The sequence below is a fragment of the Spinacia oleracea genome, chromosome 2, assembly GCF_020520425.1.
Source record: "Spinacia oleracea cultivar Varoflay chromosome 2, BTI_SOV_V1, whole genome shotgun sequence".
Lineage (NCBI taxonomy): Eukaryota > Viridiplantae > Streptophyta > Magnoliopsida > Caryophyllales > Amaranthaceae > Spinacia > Spinacia oleracea.
This window is the reverse complement of record NC_079488.1, coordinates 43,103,084-43,109,770: the sequence shown is the minus strand read 5'-3', so window position 1 is coordinate 43,109,770 and position 6,687 is coordinate 43,103,084.

Below are 6,687 nucleotides of genomic sequence, written 5' to 3'. Positions count from 1 at the left end.
GGAGACAAGATTCGTTATGCGGTTCTGTCCGTTCACATTAATATGCTGATTTTCAGGTCGTCCCAACTTGATAGGGAAATAAACGCGGGGTAGGATCGTTTCACCCTTCGGCTATTTTGATTACCTACGAGCACGAGTATTTCATTAACGTCCCCAGTTGAGTCGCCACTGTGAGGGGGTCGAAAAAGCATGAGGCTAATGCGTGACCTCGTCCCTCGTGGACGTGACGTTGTCAGATCAAGTGTAATTGGATTTCCTGTGAGTTTACACCCAATCGACTAGTAATGTAGGAGTCGCCATTCAGTTTTTAACGACAATGAGAAAACTATCAAAACCCGGTTATCGTGACATAAAGGGAGTGCCATTATGTTCGACCACGACGGACATAGGTTCCCTTGTGATCCCTGGTGTGGGGATCGCTCAACGTACACCCGTAGGGCAGAGATTGAGAGTTCGGGGGACTGTAACTACCGAGAGGAGTGCTCATCGATAATACTCCAGAGGCAGGTTATCCTTACTAGCTCAGCATAAATTAATTAAGGGACATGCGTTAAACTATTAAACTATTCTGAATTGATTTTGCAATATGCAACACATAACACTAAATCGATCGTGATTATCTTATTTAGATTGATTTAAGGTACCTAGCATGATAATTCAATTATCCAAGGTATTATCTTATTAGGGCTGATAGATCAATCAAGTTAATAGTTTGACAATTTTATAAAAGGGTGATGAAAGCGATTAAATCACATGAGGGACACATTGTGGTGGTTCTCAGAAAACTAACCACTTGGCTTTGCTATTTCTCCTTTTATTTAACGAATCTCGGGTTTCCAAGCAATGTTCCAGTATTTAGGCTTAATTCATCAAGCTACAAGGGGCAGGATGCGTTCTGTTCGACTTCTGGGTCGATTGCGACAGAACGCTGGATCAATTTCGCAGCGTGAGGCTTAGGCTTAAGGCTAGAGTCAATACTCAGATTATTGAATTGTGTCCTCTTTTCACGTCGGTTTTAGGTTGTATTTATAGGAAAAGAGTGTGTGGAAAGATAGATTTTAAGATACGAATCCAAAAAGAATCCGGAGATAAAACGGCCCCAGGCACTTTCAGCGCCTAGGGCTGGGCGCCGAAAATTTCGGCGCCTAGATCCAGGCGTTGAAAATGGGATATGGGCCGAGTTCTTTGTCAGATTTGGACTCTTAGAACACGGAGCTTCTGAGATTTATCCGAGTCTTTTAGTGCGTATTAACTTATGACGGAATGCGTCTGGGCCCGTTACGAACTCTAGGTCTGTTAGGAATTTAATTAACACGTAACTCTTTTTCGAATTATATCAGGAATGCAAATTCTATCTCTTTTAGGATTTATGTTGGAGTGCAACACCTAATTCTGACAGGTTTCTATCTTTTATGACTTTGCCGCTTTTAACAACTACCTTTTACGGTAGTTACTATTCTTAGCAGGTTTCTATAAATAGCAGCTTTGGCTGAAATGAAAGGGTGATTGAGATCCGTTATTTTATAGGAGATGCGTTGCAAAGTGGAGATTTATGTTCTCATCATCGAACCTTCCCTTTCGGGAATGGGGACAAAAGTAGGTGTCTACAGCGTGTCCGTGTGGTGTTGTGCGGGCTTGCTAGCCGGCCTTGCCTTATGGCTTGGTCGGTTAGTAAGGTTATGTAAATAACCTTCTAACCACTTTCCAACATAACACAATTCAGTTTACACACAACCCTAGGAGAAAACAGAGAACCCTAATTCTCTCTGTGCCTCCAAAGTGTGTTCATCCCAAAACCACAAACTCTTGATCGATTGTCTAAGCTACGATAATCAAGAAGGATCTGATCGTGTCGGTGAACCAAGTAGAGGAACGACAACTGGAGTTCTAAGTTCGTGTTCGTTGACAATTTGTGGAAAACACGCTTCAAACGTAAGTCTTCTTAATCTGTGCTTTATACATGCTTCCCGGCTTTGGGGATTGTTTCCGCACATGTTATTATGTTTAACTTTATTCCCCTACACGGGCATGCGACGACAAGCAAAGGAGCTTGTCGCCCATGCGGTACGAATGCAGCGAGCAAGCATGTGGCACACGAGCACAAGGCAGTAGCCCTGCCTTGCGTCGATTGCTGCGACGAGTGGGCGGGTGGGGAAAAGAAGCAAGGCAAGCAAGCAGAGGCGCGCGCGCGGGGGGAGCTAGAGCTTGCTCGACCAGCGAGTGCTGCCCCGCACCATCGAGCGCTGCCTCGCCCAGCGAGGGATGCCTTGCCCACAACGAGCAAACTGCTGCTGCGCGTAGGCGTGGCTCGGCTTGCTGCGTCTACGCGTGGCTGCTCGTGCCTTGCTGTGCGATCACTAGAGTGGGGCGATGCTGCCTCGTGGACTCGACGGGGCATGGGCGCAATCCCATGGCCTCGTCTTCACCCGATTGATACACTTTAATTTAATTTTGAGTTTCAGTTGGAAAACGATTTTAATTAATTTTAAAATTCGTAATTTAATTTTTTCTCGGAATTTTATTTTGAATAATTTAATTATTATAAATTTTATTTATACTAATTATTTTACTAAAATTAAAACCTTGATTAAATTTAAATTAATAAATTTAATAAACTGAAAATAAATTAAAGGATTCAAATAATAATTTATTTGAGCTTTAAATTTTAATTAAATTTGTATGTTTCCAGTTAGACTAGGAAATACAATTTTATGTTTAAAATTAGTAAAGCATGTAAATTTCTTGGTTTAAGTGGGAGCGTTTTAGTCATAAACTCTTGATTAGGTCTACATTCCTTTAAGGTTAAACAACTTGATTAGAATTAATAAGGATTGAATAATTGGTAGATTATTGGAACCCTTGATTAAATAATGCAAATATTTATGTGATGCATAATATGTTCTACTATCAGCTATGTGGGCCATTCATTGATAAATGAATGGGTGAATGGTATATTTTAAATGTACTGTTTTGCAGGTTATGGAAAGTGACTAGTATGGCCCAAATAGGATAGAAAATATGGTCTGCGTACCATTAATTTGAATGTAAAATTGGTCTAATGCACCAAAGTTTTTTTTTAATTTAAATATGGTCTGCGTACCATTAAATAGTTGTAATTAGTTTCAATTATAGTTTATCCTATTTGTAGAAAATGGTGCCTCCCATGGTGAAATTCAAGACGGAGTTTCCAATCCATTTTCAAGACGGAGTTTGAAGTTGAAGCTTCAAGATGAAGTCGGGCCATACTAGATCACAATTATATCTTATGCATGCTTTAAGTTATTTATTGCTTTAAATATGTCTTAACTATGCATGAGATTGTGGCTTGATTATGTTGCATGATTAAGGATTTTAGTTCACTTAAAATCTAACCAACATAGTAATTAAGAGCCTTAAGTTCCAAACTTTAAAAATTGAGTTAAAAGGTGCCATGTCAAAATAACACTTACTTGGATAACCTTTACATCAATCTTAGTAATAGTTTTCCGCCTAAGCGAGGTGTTACCTATTAATCCTAAAGGGGTAAGGTACACAAATAATTGTGAGTACATGTTAGTTTTGGTGAAACTCAACGATATACGTAAGGAGTCCTTTTATGTCGTGGCAAATGAGATAGGTTTACCTAATAAGTTCTTCGACGTACCTATCAACCAAGAGTAGTTTCTAGACTATTAGCAAAGGCTTAGCTTACGTAAAATATTTTAGAATTGAGTCTAAACACATAATGTGCTTAATTCTTCAATGATTTAAGGATCTTGGAATCATTTTATTCACACCTGTCGGAACACATAATTTGAATAAAATGCTTAATAAATGATAAATTATGCATGTATGCTAGAATTTAAGTTTATTAAGAGAAACTGTGAATGGTTATTTATTTGTTTATTCTTTTTCAATTGTAGTTTTAACTATGGCAAACAACAATTCATTCAACATCCGATCAATTCTCCAAAAGGAGAAGTTGAGCGGGAAATACTTCCTTGACTGGCAAAGGAATTTGCAAATAGTTCTTATGCAGGAAGAAAAGGAGTATGTCCTGGAAGAGGCGATGCCCGAAGCCGCAGGCGACGGGGTCACTCAGGCAACCCTCAATCGTTGGATTGATGCCAACAAGGATGTAAAATGTCTAATGCTTGCAACCATGAGTGCAGATCTACAGAAAACGTTCATCAACTCAGATGCTTTCACGATCATCAGTGAGTTAAAGAACATGTTCCAAGATCTGGCTCGAGTCGAAAGATTCGAGACTCATAGGCAAATTCTTGAGACTAAGCTTAAGAAAGGTGAGCCCGTAAGTCCTCATGTTCTCAAAATGATTGGAGTCATTGAGAATATGAGTCGACTGGATCAGAAATTCTCTCAGGAAATGGCTGTAGACAACATCCTCCATTCTCTTCATAGCGGGTATGACCAGTTCAAGCTGAACTACAATATAAATAGTCTGGACAAAATGCTCCCTGAGCTTCACGGTATGCTGAAGACCACTGAAAAGACGCTCAAAAGTGATAAGCAAGATGTGCTTATGGTGCGTGGGGGCAAGTTCAAGAAATCTGGCAAGAAGAGGAATGCTAAGAAAGGTGGCAAGAAGGCAAGCCCGACTAAGCAAACTGGCGGCACCAAGTCTGAAAAGAAGAAGGTCAGCCAACCCACTTCTGAATCTGAATGCTTCTACTGCAAAAAGAAGGGGCATTGAAAGAGAGATTGCTTGAAGCTTAAGGAAGATCAGAAGAACGGAACAGTTGTTCCATCTTCAGGTATTTTTGTTATAGACTGTATACTTGCTAATTCAACTTCTTGGGTATTAGATACAAGTTGTGGCTCACACTTATGTTCCAATTCACAGGGACTAAGAAGAAGTAGAAGGTTAAGCAAGGGTGAAGTCGACCTACGAGTGGGAAATGGAGCACGGATTGCTGCATTAGCTGTAGGAACTTATTATTTGTCATTGCCCTCTGGGCTAGTTTTGGAACTGGAAGAGTGTTTCCATGTTCCAAGTCTTAATAAAAACATCATTTCTGTTTCTTGCTTAGATGCTAAGGGATTTTCCTTTTTAATAAAAGACAATAGTTGCTCGTTTTATTTTAAAGAGATGTTTTATGGATGTGCTAGATTAGTCAATGGAATTTATTTATTAGATCACGACAAACAAGTTTATAACATAAATACCAAAAAGGCCAAAAAGAATGATTCGGATCTCACCTATCTGTGGCATTGTCGATTAGGCCATATAAACATAAAGCGCATCGAAAGACTTCAAAAGGAAGGAATTCTAGAACCGCTTGACTTAGAGGATTATGGTAAGCGCGAATCATGTTTACTTGGCAAAATGACAAAGCAACCATTCTCTAAAGTTGGAGAAAGAGCAACTGAACTATTGGGTTTAATCCATGCAGATGTAAATGGACCAATGAGTACAAATGCTAGAGGTGGTTTCAGCTACTTTATCACTTTCACTGATGACTTCAGTAGATATGGTTATGTCTACCTAATGAAGAATAAGTCTGAATCCTTTGACAAATTCAAGGAATTTTAGAGTGAAGTAGAGAATCAATTAGGAAGAAGATTAAGGCACTGCGGTCTAATAGAGGCGGTGAATTCTAAGCTATGAATTTGATGACCATCTGAAAGAATGTGGAATTCTATCAGAATTGACTCCTCCAGGAACACCTCAATGGAACGGTGTGTCAGAACGGAGGAATAGAACCTTGCTAGACATGGTTAAATCAATGATGGGTCAGGCCGAACTTCCAATAGAATTTTGGGGGCATGCACTAAACACAGCTGCACTCACTATAAATAGAGCTCCGTATAAAGCTGTCGAAAAGACTCCATATGAGTTATGGTTTGGAAAGCCTCCAAATGTGTCTTTTCTTAAGATTTGGGGTTGTGAAGTATACGTTAAACGATTAATTTCAGACAAACTTCAACCGAAATCTGACAAATGTATCCTTGTGGGCTATCCAAAGGAAACAAAGGGGTATTACTTCTATAATACATCTGAGAACAAGGTGTTTGTTGCTCGAGATGGTATCTTTTTGGAAAGAGATCACATTTCCAAAATGACAAGTGGGAGAAAAGTATAACTCGAAGAAATTCGAGTCAAACAACAAACTCTAAAGAATGCTCAAGATTACATTCAGGATGAAACTCAAAGATCTTTAAATTAGAAGTATCTGGTAAGAATCATGGACCATCTAGAAATGTAACCCCGCGTAGATCGCAGAGATATAGATCTCAACCGGAAAGGTACTTAGGTATTTTGACGAACGAGAGCTATGAAGTTCTATTACTTGAAAGTGATGAACCTGCGACTTACAAATAAGCTATGACGAGCCCTAGCTCCAAGCAATGGCAAGAAGCCATGCAATCTGAATTAGACTCCATGTCTGAAAACCAAGTTTGGGATTTGGTCGATTTGCCCGATGGCTACCAAGCCATAGGAAGAAAATGGGTTTTTAAACTAAAAGAGGACAAGGATGGGAAACTAGAAGTTTTCAAAGCTAGATTGGTTGCAAAAGGTTACATGCAAGTCCACGGTGTGGATTACGATGAAACCTTTTCACCAGTTGCAATGCTAAAGTCTATTCGGATAATGTTAGCAATCGCTGCATATTACGATTAGGATATATGGCAGATGGATGTCAAAACCGATTTCTTAAACGGCGTTTTAATAGAAATTGTGTTTAT